The sequence below is a fragment of the Cherax quadricarinatus genome, chromosome 45 (genome assembly GCF_038502225.1).
Source record: "Cherax quadricarinatus isolate ZL_2023a chromosome 45, ASM3850222v1, whole genome shotgun sequence".
Classification (NCBI taxonomy): domain Eukaryota; kingdom Metazoa; phylum Arthropoda; class Malacostraca; order Decapoda; family Parastacidae; genus Cherax; species Cherax quadricarinatus.
In genome coordinates, this window is record NC_091336.1 from 19,209,806 (window position 1) to 19,221,907 (window position 12,102).

Below are 12,102 nucleotides of genomic sequence, written 5' to 3' on the forward strand. Positions count from 1 at the left end.
CCATCATCATCATACCAATACATCGCACCACCATCAACAACCACCATCACAACACTCACAACAAACATCCCCACTCTACCAGCAACCATCGCAACACTCTTACTGCCACAACTACATCAACCACCATTACAATAACGACAACCACAACACTACAACAACTACAATAACCACTACAACCACTTCAACAATCACCACTACAATAACCACCACTACAGCCATTACAACAACCACCACCACTACAACAACCACCACTACAACAACCACCACAACCACCACTACAACCACAACCACTACAACAACCACCACAACCACTACAACAACCACAACCATCACTACAACAACCACCACTACAGCCACCATTGCAACAACCACCACTACAACAACCACTACAACAACCACCATTACAACAACCACCACTACAACCACAACCATTACAACCACCACTACAATCACTACAACAACCACCACCACTACAACCACCACAACCACCACTACAACCATTACAACAACCACCACTACAACAACCACCATTACAACCACAACAATAACCACCACAACCACCACTACAACCACAACAATAACCACCACCACAACCACCACTACAACCACAATAACCACCACAACCACCACTACAACAACCACCACAACCACAACAACCACCACCACCACAACCACAACAACCACCACCACAACAACCACCACAACAACCACAACAACCACAACAACCACAACCACCACCACAACCACCACTAAAACCATTACAACCACAACAACCACCACCACTACAACAACCACCATTACAACCGCCACCACAATCACAACAACCACAACCACAACAACCACCACCACAACCACCACAACAACCATTACAACCACCACAACCACCACCACAACAACAAGCACCATTACAACCACCACCACAATAACCACAACAACCACTACAACCACCACAACCACCACAACCACCACCACAACCACCACAACAACCACCACCACAACCACAACCACCACCACAACCACCACTACAACCATTACAACAACCACCACCACAACCACCATTACAACCACCACCACAACAATAACCACAACAACCACCACTACAACCACCACAACAATCACCACCACAACAACCACCACCACAACCACCACAACAACCACCACCACAACCACCACAACAACCACCACCACCACAACCACCACAACAACAACCACCACAACCACCACCACTACAACCACCACAACAACCACCACTACAACAACCACCACTACAACAACCACCACTACAACAACCACCACTACAACCACCATTACAACCACAACAATAACCACCACAACCACCACTACAACCACAACAATAACCACCACCACTACAACAACAACCAACACTACAACAACCACAGCAACCACCACTACAACAACCACCACAACAACCACCACTACAACAACCACCACTACAACAACAACCACCACCACAACCACCACAATCACCACCACAACAACCACCACTACAACCACCACCACTACAACAACCACCACCACTACAACAACTACCACCACAACAACCACCACTGCAACAACCACAACAACCACCACTACAACCACCACCACAACAACAACCACTACAACAACCACTACAACAACTACCACTACAACAACCACCACTACAACAACCACTACAACAACAACCACCACAACAACCACCACCACTACAACAACCACCACCAGAACAACCACCACAACCACAACCACCACAACCACCACTACAACCACCACAACAACAACAACCACTACAACTACCACCACAACAACCACCACTACAACAACCACCACCACAACAACCACCAGTACAACCACAACTACCACAACAACAACAACCACCACTACAACAACCACCACCACAACAACCACTACAACAACAACTACCACCACAACCACCACCACAACAACCACCACAACAACCACAACTACCACAACAACAACCACCACCAACTTTCCCTGGAGTACAAGGTCTGCAAAACAAAAAGTCTTCACTTTACATTTCGAAAGTTGTCAAACTCTCCTTATCCCCCTTCCTTCATTGTGCCTTGCTTTTACTCTTCATCTTACTCTCTCACTCCCCTTTTCTCTTGCCCCTTCCCTCTCCCTAACAGTTCTCCTACTTCCTCTCTATCCTCTTCTCCTTTCTCCTTAATTTCGCTATATCCCATTCCCAAACTGTGATTTCCTATTTCCTTCTATTCTTCTCGCTTCTCCCTCTCTACCATTTAGTCTGGCTCTCTCGTTTCTAACCGTTCGCCCCTTTTCCTTTATCTTACTTCTGATTACGTTACACTCCATCTCATTTCATTCTTTTGCTTTCTTCCTCTTCCTCCCATTTCTTTAGGTTCCCTCCCACACATTTCCTCTCTCTTACACTTCCTCCTCTACCTTTATCATCTCTTTTATATTGCCTCATTCTTTCCTATACTTCGTACTTCTTTTCAGTCCGTTCCTCTCACTTTCTCTCTTTTCCAATTCTCTTCATCTCCATCTCACTTCGTTCACTCTCTCTCTCACAATTTTTCTTGCTTTTCACTCTAAATACTTAACATTAATCCTATTTTTTTCCATTAACTTCATTCTCCTTCTACATTTGCTTTTACTATACACTTTCCCCATTTCACATCTGCATTCTACTTTTTAAATGTCTATTTTCCTTTGCTTTCCGTTTTCTCTTTTCCTACCCGTGTTTTTCTCGCTCCTTCCCTCTCTCTTTTATTATCTTTATTTATTCCCCACTTCTTTGCTCTTTCTTCTTTCATTTTCTTTGTATCAGCATCACTCTCTTTTCTCCTTCCCATGTTTAATCTATCTTAACCTTTTCAACTTCTTCTATTTCCATTGTTCCATCCCGTGTTCCATCTATCTTTCACTCCATTACTTCCACATCCCGTGTTTCAGGATTTTTTTCACCATCATAATTCCTTCTACGACATTTTTCCGTTTATCTTATCCATGAGGAGTCTCTCCACGACCCGTGTTTCTTCTGTCATATCCACCGTGTTTATATTTTGTGTAACTTCAAACCCGTGTGGATTATTCACGGCAAGTATCTCTGTAGGTTCGGCCCTCCGACAGCTAATTGCCTCTGAGGTAGAGATTTTTGAAATCGTTAATTATCTAAATGTAGCTTTAAACTTGTATGGGTCATTCAGAGCAATGATTGTGGACTCGATACTCCGTCAAGTCTTTTTCTTGTCGAGAAAGTTGAAGATGCACCTTAGCGCTTACTTACAAAATATCATTACATTTACACACAAACACAGTGATGAACTAGGGGTCACAGTTGGAAGTTGAGGACTCTGATGAATCACAGGGATGTTAGGAAGTATTTCTTCAAACATTTAGTTCTCAGGAAGTGGAATAGTCTGGGAAGTGATGTAGTGGAGGCAGGATACATACATAGCTTGAAGAAGAGGATTGATGAAGCTCATGTAGCGGCCAATGAAGAGGCGGGGCCAGGAGCTGTGACTCGACCCCTGCAACCAAAACTAGGTGAGTACACCCTCTCTCTCTCTCTCTCTCTCTCTCTCTCTCTCTCTCTCTCTCTCTCTCTCTCCATTTGCTTTTCCTTTCCCCTCTTCCCGTCACCACCTTGGCCAGAGAGACCTACCTATTAAGACCATAACATTGTAGCCGAATGGGGCCATGATCTCAGGCCACGTAGGCTATAGCTGCCATCCCTCCCGCGACAATACAGCCTACCTTCCTCCTCTTCCCCACTCCACTAACACCCCCTCTTAGCCTACACTTGAGCAGCCTCCTGAAACCCCAACCAGCTTTACCAAATTCTAGTGCCCACCCATAGCGTTTATTTCTCTTCACTGTTTCTAGCACCCTATTCTCCCTCTACTTTCTATGCCTCCGTCGTCCCCTTTTCTTCTCTTCCTTCTCCCTCCCCCTTCCCCGACTCTCTGAACAAAATCTGGGCCTGCTCTCTCCTTCCCCACCATCATGCCGCTCTTAGCATTCAATCAGTGAGAAGTTGTGAGAATTCCCCGCTGTTAAATGCTGAGGCGAGGCGACCATCGACCACACACTCGTCAGGGGTTGTAGGAGACGGAGGGAGGAGAGGCTAGAGGCGTAGGAGAACTAGTAGGGTTAAGAGATTAGGAGGATTAGAAGCTTTAGATGGTATAAAACAGGGCTTGATCGATGGCTTGTTGAAGGGTTAGAAAGGTTAGAGATAGAATTAGTGTGAGGGTTAGTAGCGGGATAGAAAAAGGCTTCGAAGGCGGGATAGAAGACAGGTAACAGTGACGTGAGAGAACACCCATGGGCAGGGTTTAGAGAGACGCCAAGACTAAGTAAAACAACGGAAGAAGGAAAAGAGAAATTGATCTTATAGCAAATGCTATAAGATCACAAAGGAAACAGGTGATATCTAAATATGATAAATAACCAGAGTGAAAAAAATAGCAAAACTCCAAGCGCTTTCGCGATTTCTCACATTATCAAGTATAATGTGAGAAATCACGAAGGCGCTTGAAAATTTCACTTTTTTATTCACTGCGGTTAATTTAAATACAAGATAATGCGAGACGGTTCCAAGAGAAGATGGGCAGTGGTTCTAATGCATTTTCAAAATTCTAGGAACCATATTCCGTTTCTAACACTATATAACAAATTTGCACTATCAATACCAATAGTATCGTAATTATTTCACTCTTATATATTGCACAAGTCATAAACACAACGCGAATAAAATTATTTACAACTAATTTTTCACAAACTGTAGTCCATAAAACGTTCCACGTCATCGGCCGTGAGTATGAGCAATTTTTTTTTTACAAAACGGAAAATATCCCTAATATTTATTCAGAAAGAGATGCTGAGTTCTTAATAATGCAACCACTACACAAATAACCCACATATAGAAGAATGAATCGTAAAACGATGTTTCAGTCCGACTTGGACCATAAATTAGGCAAGCACGTTCTAGAGAAAGAGTGGCACTCCTCTCGGAGAAGAGAACTCCACTCCCTTCCCTCAGGCACAGACCACTAGGTGCACCACTGCGTTTAGGTGACCCAGAGTTGGAGGGTCGAGGTGGGAGATCGAAGGAGCCGCCTCAACTGAAACCAACTCCTCCCCAAAAAAAATCCATTAGTTAAATAATTCTTTTCTGAGGCAAGTAAAATCACGCACTCAGGATTTTACATTTAGTCGTGAAGAGGAACTGTCCAACCTGATTTTTCTCTTCCCCCTTTTCTTCTTCTCTCTATTCCTCCTTTTCATTCTCCTACTTAGCCCTTTCATTCTGCATCGTCTTTGTCCAGTTTTCCCAAACTAATTTTATTTAAAATCCCCTGTCCACTTTACTCCCTCCCCACCCCTTCCCATCTCCTACATCCTTCACCACCCCACTCACCCTTCTCAGACACTGCACCCTTTATTGCCCCACTCACCCTTCTCAGACACTGCACCCTTTATTACCCCACTCACCCTTCTCAGACACTGCACCCTTTATTACCCCACTCACCCCTCCCATAGCTTGCTCATCTGCCATCACGTCCCTTCTCACTACCATCTAACGATCATCTCTTTTTTAAGCATTTAAAACACTTGTGTCTATGTTAAAACATGTTTCACTAACTAAATCAAGTTTCACTAACATTAAATTACGTTTCATTTAACAATAAATAACATTTCACATTAAAATGATCCGTCATCAGGACACAAAATCTTCCTCTAAGAAATTTGCAAGTTTTTTCTTTCACACCTTATAGTGAAAAATCAGCCATATTTCTTTGTCAGAGACGAGGGCTATAACAGTAATTAAGGCAAAGGGGGAAATTTCAGCAGCTTTCTGATGGGCGGGGAAGCCGGTTGATGTGTCTGGTGAGAGGGGTGAGGGATGTGGTCGGTAGGTCATGGTTGATGTGGCTGGTAGGGAGAAGTGGGGAAGTGGTCGGTAGGTCATGGTTGATGTGGCTGGTAGGGAGAAGTGGGGAAGTGGTCGGTAGGTCATGGTTGATGTGGCTGGTAGGGAGAAGTGGGGAAGTGGTCGGTAGGTCATGGTTGATGTGGCTGGTAGGGAGAAGTGGGGAAGTGGTCGGTAGGTCATGGTTGATGTGGCTGGTAGGGAGAAGTGGGGAAGTGGTCGGTAGGTCATGGTTGATGTGGCTGGTAGGGAGAAGTGGGGAAGTGGTCGGTAGGTCATGGTTGATGTGGCTGGTAGGGAGAAGTGGGGAAGTGGTCGGTAGGTCATGGTTGATGTGGCTGGTAGGGAGAAGTGGGGAAGTGGTCGGTAGGTCATGGTTGATGTGGCTGGTAGGGAGAAGTGGGGAAGTGGTCGGTAGGTCATGGTTGATGTGGCTGGTAGGGAGAAGTGGGGAAGTGGTCGGTAGGTCATGGTTGATGTGGCTGGTAGGGAGAAGTGGGGAAGTGGTCGGTAGGTCATGGTTGATGTGGCTGGTAGGGAGAAGTGGGGAAGTGGTCGGTAGGTCATGGTTGATGTGGCTGGTAGGGAGAAGTGGGGAAGTGGTCGGTAGGTCATGGTTGATGTGGCTGGTAGGGAGAAGTGGGGAAGTGGTCGGTAGGTCATGGTTGATGTGGCTGGTAGGGAGAAGTGGGGAAGTGGTCGGTAGGTCATGGTTGATGTGGCTGGTAGGGAGAAGTGGGGAAGTGGTCGGTAGGTCATGGTTGATGTGGCTGGTAGGGAGAAGTGGGGAAGTGGTCGGTAGGTCATGGTTGATGTGGCTGGTAGGGAGAAGTGGGGAAGTGGTCGGTAGGTCATGGTTGATGTGGCTGGTAGGGAGAAGTGGGGAAGTGGTCGGTAGGTCATGGTTGATGTGGCTGGTAGGGAGAAGTGGGGAAGTGGTCGGTAGGTCATGGTTGATGTGGCTGGTAGGGAGAAGTGGGGAAGTGGTCGGTAGGTCATGGTTGATGTGGCTGGTAGGGAGAAGTGGGGAAGTGGTCGGTAGGTCATGGTTGATGTGGCTGGTAGGGAGAAGTGGGGAAGTGGTCGGTAGGTCATGGTTGATGTGGCTGGTAGGGAGAAGTGGGGAAGTGGTCGGTAGGTCATGGTTGATGTGGCTGGTAGGGAGAAGTGGGGAAGTGGTCGGTAGGTCATGGTTGATGTGGCTGGTAGGGAGAAGTGGGGAAGTGGTCGGTAGGTCATGGTTGATGTGGCTGGTAGGGAGAAGTGGGGAAGTGGTCGGTAGGTCATGGTTGATGTGGCTGGTAGGGAGAAGTGGGGAAGTGGTCGGTAGGTCATGGTTGATGTGGCTGGTAGGGAGAAGTGGGGAAGTGGTCGGTAGGTCATGGTTGATGTGGCTGGTAGGGAGAAGTGGGGAAGTGGTCGGTAGGTCATGGTTGATGTGGCTGGTAGGGAGAAGTGGGGAAGTGGTCGGTAGGTCATGGTTGATGTGGCTGGTAGGGAGAAGTGGGGAAGTGGTCGGTAGGTCATGGTTGATGTGGCTGGTAGGGAGAAGTGGGGAAGTGGTCGGTAGGTCATGGTTGATGTGGCTGGTAGGGAGAAGTGGGGAAGTGGTCGGTAGGTCATGGTTGATGTGGCTGGTAGGGAGAAGTGGGGAAGTGGTCGGTAGGTCATGGTTGATGTGGCTGGTAGGGAGAAGTGGGGAAGTGGTCGGTAGGTCATGGTTGATGTGGCTGGTAGGGAGAAGTGGGGAAGTGGTCGGTAGGTCATGGTTGATGTGGCTGGTAGGGAGAAGTGGGGAAGTGGTCGGTAGGTCATGGTTGATGTGGCTGGTAGGGAGAAGTGGGGAAGTGGTCGGTAGGTCATGGTTGATGTGGCTGGTAGGGAGAAGTGGGGAAGTGGTCGGTAGGTCATGGTTGATGTGGCTGGTAGGGAGAAGTGGGGAAGTGGTCGGTAGGTCATGGTTGATGTGGCTGGTAGGGAGAAGTGGGGAAGTGGTGGTAGGTCATGGTTGATGTGGCTGGTAGGGAGAAGTGGGGAAGTGGTCGGTAGGTCATGGTTGATGTGGCTGGTAGGGAGAAGTGGGGAAGTGGTCGGTAGGTCATGGTTGATGTGGCTGGTAGGGAGAAGTGGGGAAGTGGTCGGTAGGTCATGGTTGATGTGGCTGGTAGGGAGAAGTGGGGAAGTGGTCGGTAGGTCATGGTTGATGTGGCTGGTAGGGAGAAGTGGGGAAGTGGTCGGTAGGTCATGGTTGATGTGGCTGGTAGGGAGAAGTGGGGAAGTGGTCGGTAGGTCATGGTTGATGTGGCTGGTAGGGAGAAGTGGGGAAGTGGTCGGTAGGTCATGGTTGATGTGGCTGGTAGGGAGAAGTGGGGAAGTGGTCGGTAGGTCATGGTTGATGTGGCTGGTAGGGAGAAGTGGGGAAGTGGTCGGTAGGTCATGGTTGATGTGGCTGGTAGGGAGAAGTGGGGAAGTGGTCGGTAGGTCATGGTTGATGTGGCTGGTAGGGAGAAGTGGGGAAGTGGTCGGTAGGTCATGGTTGATGTGGCTGGTAGGGAGAAGTGGGGAAGTGGTCGGTAGGTCATGGTTGATGTGGCTGGTAGGGAGAAGTGGGGAAGTGGTCGGTAGGTCATGGTTGATGTGGCTGGTAGGGAGAAGTGGGGAAGTGGTCGGTAGGTCATGGTTGATGTGGCTGGTAGGGAGAAGTGGGGAAGTGGTCGGTAGGTCATGGTTGATGTGGCTGGTAGGGAGAAGTGGGGAAGTGGTCGGTAGGTCATGGTTGATGTGGCTGGTAGGGAGAAGTGGGGAAGTGGTCGGTAGGTCATGGTTGATGTGGCTGGTAGGGAGAAGTGGGGAAGTGGTCGGTAGGTCATGGTTGATGTGGCTGGTAGGGAGAAGTGGGGAAGTGGTCGGTAGGTCATGGTTGATGTGGCTGGTAGGGAGAAGTGGGGAAGTGGTCGGTAGGTCATGGTTGATGTGGCTGGTAGGGAGAAGTGGGGAAGTGGTCGGTAGGTCATGGTTGATGTGGCTGGTAGGGAGAAGTGGGGAAGTGGTCGGTAGGTCATGGTTGATGTGGCTGGTAGGGAGAAGTGGGGAAGTGGTCGGTAGGTCATGGTTGATGTGGCTGGTAGGGAGAAGTGGGGAAGTGGTCGGTAGGTCATGGTTGATGTGGCTGGTAGGGAGAAGTGGGGAAGTGGTCGGTAGGTCATGGTTGATGTGGCTGGTAGGGAGAAGTGGGGAAGTGGTCGGTAGGTCATGGTTGATGTGGCTGGTAGGGAGAAGTGGGGAAGTGGTCGGTAGGTCATGGTTGATGTGGCTGGTAGGGAGAAGTGGGGAAGTGGTCGGTAGGTCATGGTTGATGTGGCTGGTAGGGAGAAGTGGGGAAGTGGTCGGTAGGTCATGGTTGATGTGGCTGGTAGGGAGAAGTGGGGAAGTGGTCGGTAGGTCATGGTTGATGTGGCTGGTAGGGAGAAGTGGGGAAGTGGTCGGTAGGTCATGGTTGATGTGGCTGGTAGGGAGAAGTGGGGAAGTGGTCGGTAGGTCATGGTTGATGTGGCTGGTAGGGAGAAGTGGGGAAGTGGTCGGTAGGTCATGGTTGATGTGGCTGGTAGGGAGAAGTGGGGAAGTGGTCGGTAGGTCATGGTTGATGTGGCTGGTAGGGAGAAGTGGGGAAGTGGTCGGTAGGTCATGGTTGATGTGGCTGGTAGGGAGAAGTGGGGAAGTGGTCGGTAGGTCATGGTTGATGTGGCTGGTAGGGAGAAGTGGGGAAGTGGTCGGTAGGTCATGGTTGATGTGGCTGGTAGGGAGAAGTGGGGAAGTGGTCGGTAGGTCATGGTTGATGTGGCTGGTAGGGAGAAGTGGGGAAGTGGTCGGTAGGTCATGGTTGATGTGGCTGGTAGGGAGAAGTGGGGAAGTGGTCGGTAGGGATGAGAGAGGATAAGAAAGACACACATGGGTACAAACTCTTCTCCTGGCTGAGGGACTGATCACCTCAAAACTACGTCTTCAAGTGTGATGAACTGATTACAGTGTCTTCACATGTCTACTGCTTCTACAGACTCCTCTTTACTCGACTGAAGAAGCCTACTGTGTAGGCGAGATGCTTCGGAATAAAGATACCTAACTGTTGCACATATGTCTTACTTATCAACATGTCGGCATTTTATACCATTTTCTTATTCAAGGATGGGGATGTGGTCCGTCTGGAAGAGAGGGGGATGTGGTCCGTCTGGAAGAGAGGGGGATGTGGTCCGTCTGGAAGAGAGGGGGATGTGGTCCGTCTGGAAGAGAGGGGGATGTGGTCCGTCTGGAAGAGAGGGGGATGTGGTCCGTCTGGAAGAGAGGGGGATGTGGTCCGTCTGGAAGAGAGGGGGATGTGGTCCGTCTGGAAGAGAGGGGGATGTGGTCCGTCTGGAAGAGAGGGGGATGTGGTCCGTCTGGAAGAGAGGGGGATGTGGTCCGTCTGGAAGAGAGGGGGGATGTGGTCCGTCTGGAAGAGAGGGGGGATGTGGTCCGTCTGGAAGAGAGGGGGGATGTGGTCCGTCTGGAAGAGAGGGGGGATGTGGTCCGTCTGGAAGAGAGGGGGGATGTGGTCCGTCTGGAAGAGAGGGGGGATGTGGTCCGTCTGGACGAGAGGGGGGGTGTGGTCCGTATGGACGAGAGGGGTGTGTGGTCCGTCTGGACGAGAGGGGGATGTGGTCCGTATGGACGAGAGGGGGATGTGGTCCGTATGGACGAGAGGGGGGTGTGGTCCGTATGGACGAGAGGGGGGTGTGGTCCGTATGGAAGAGAGGGGGATGTGGTCCGTATGGGAGAGAGGGGGATGTGGTCCGTATGGAAGAGAGGGGGATGTGGTCCGTCTGGAAGAGAGGGGGATGTGGTCCGTCTGGAAGAGAGGGGGATGTGGTCCGTCTGGAAGAGAGGGGGATGTGGTCCGTCTGGAAGAGAGGGGGATGTGGTCCGTCTGGAAGAGAGGGGGATGTGGTCCGTCTGGAAGAGAGGGGGATGGGGTCTGGAAGAGAGGGGGATGTGGTCCGTCTGGAAGAGAGGGGGATGTGGTCTGGAAGAGAGGGGGATCCGTCTGGAAGAGAGGGGGATGTGGTCCGTCTGGAAGAGAGGGGGATGTGGTCCGTCTGGAAGAGAGGGGGATGGAAGAGAGGGGGATGTGGTCCGTATGGAAGAGAGGGGGATGTGGTCCGTATGGAAGAGAGGGGGATGTGGTCTGGAAGAGAGGGGGATGTGGTCCGTATGGTAGAGAGGGGGATGTGGTCCGTGGAAGAGAGTTGGATGTGGTCCGTATGGAAGAGAGGGGGATGTCGTCCGTTTGGAAGAGAGAAGGATGTGGTCCGTATGGAAGAGAGGGGGATGTGGTCCGTATGGAAGAGAGGGGGATGTGGTCCGTAGGGAAGAGAGGGGGATGTGGTCCGTGTGGAAGAGAGGGGGATGTGGTCCGTCTGGAAGAGAGGGGGATGTGGTCCGTCTGGAAGAGAGGGGGATGTGGTCCGTCTGGAAGAGAGGGGGATGTGGTCCGTCTGGAAGAGAGGGGGATGTGGTCCGTCTGGAAGAGAGGGGGATGTGGTCCGTCTGGAAGAGAGGGGGATGTGGTCCGTCTGGAAGAGAGGGGGATGTGGTCCGTCTGGAAGACAGGGGGGATGTGGTCCGTCTGGAAGACAGGGGGGATGTGGTCCGTCTGGAAGACAGGGGGGATGTGGTCCGTCTGGAAGAGAGGGGGATGTGGTCCGTCTGGAAGAGAGGGGGATGTGGTCCGTCTGGAAGAGAGGGGGGATGTGGTCCGTCTGGAAGAGAGGGGGATGTGGTCCGTCTGGAAGAGAGGGGGATGTGGTCCGTCTGGAAGAGAGGGGGATGTGGTCCGTCTGGAAGAGAGGGGGATGTGGTCCGTCTGGTAGAGAGGGGGATGTGGTCCGTCTGGAAGAGAGGGGGATGTGGTCCGTCTGGAAGAGAGGGGGATGTGGTCCGTCTGGAAGAGAGGGGGATGTGGTCCGTCTGGAAGAGAGGGGGATGTGGTCCGTATGGAAGAGAGGGGGATGTGGTCCGTATGGAAGAGAGGGGGATGTGGTCCGTATGGAAGAGAGGGGGATGTGGTCCGTATGGAAGAGAGGGGGATGTGGTCCGTATGGAAGAGAGGGGGATGTGGTCCGTATGGAAGAGAGGGGGAAGGGGTC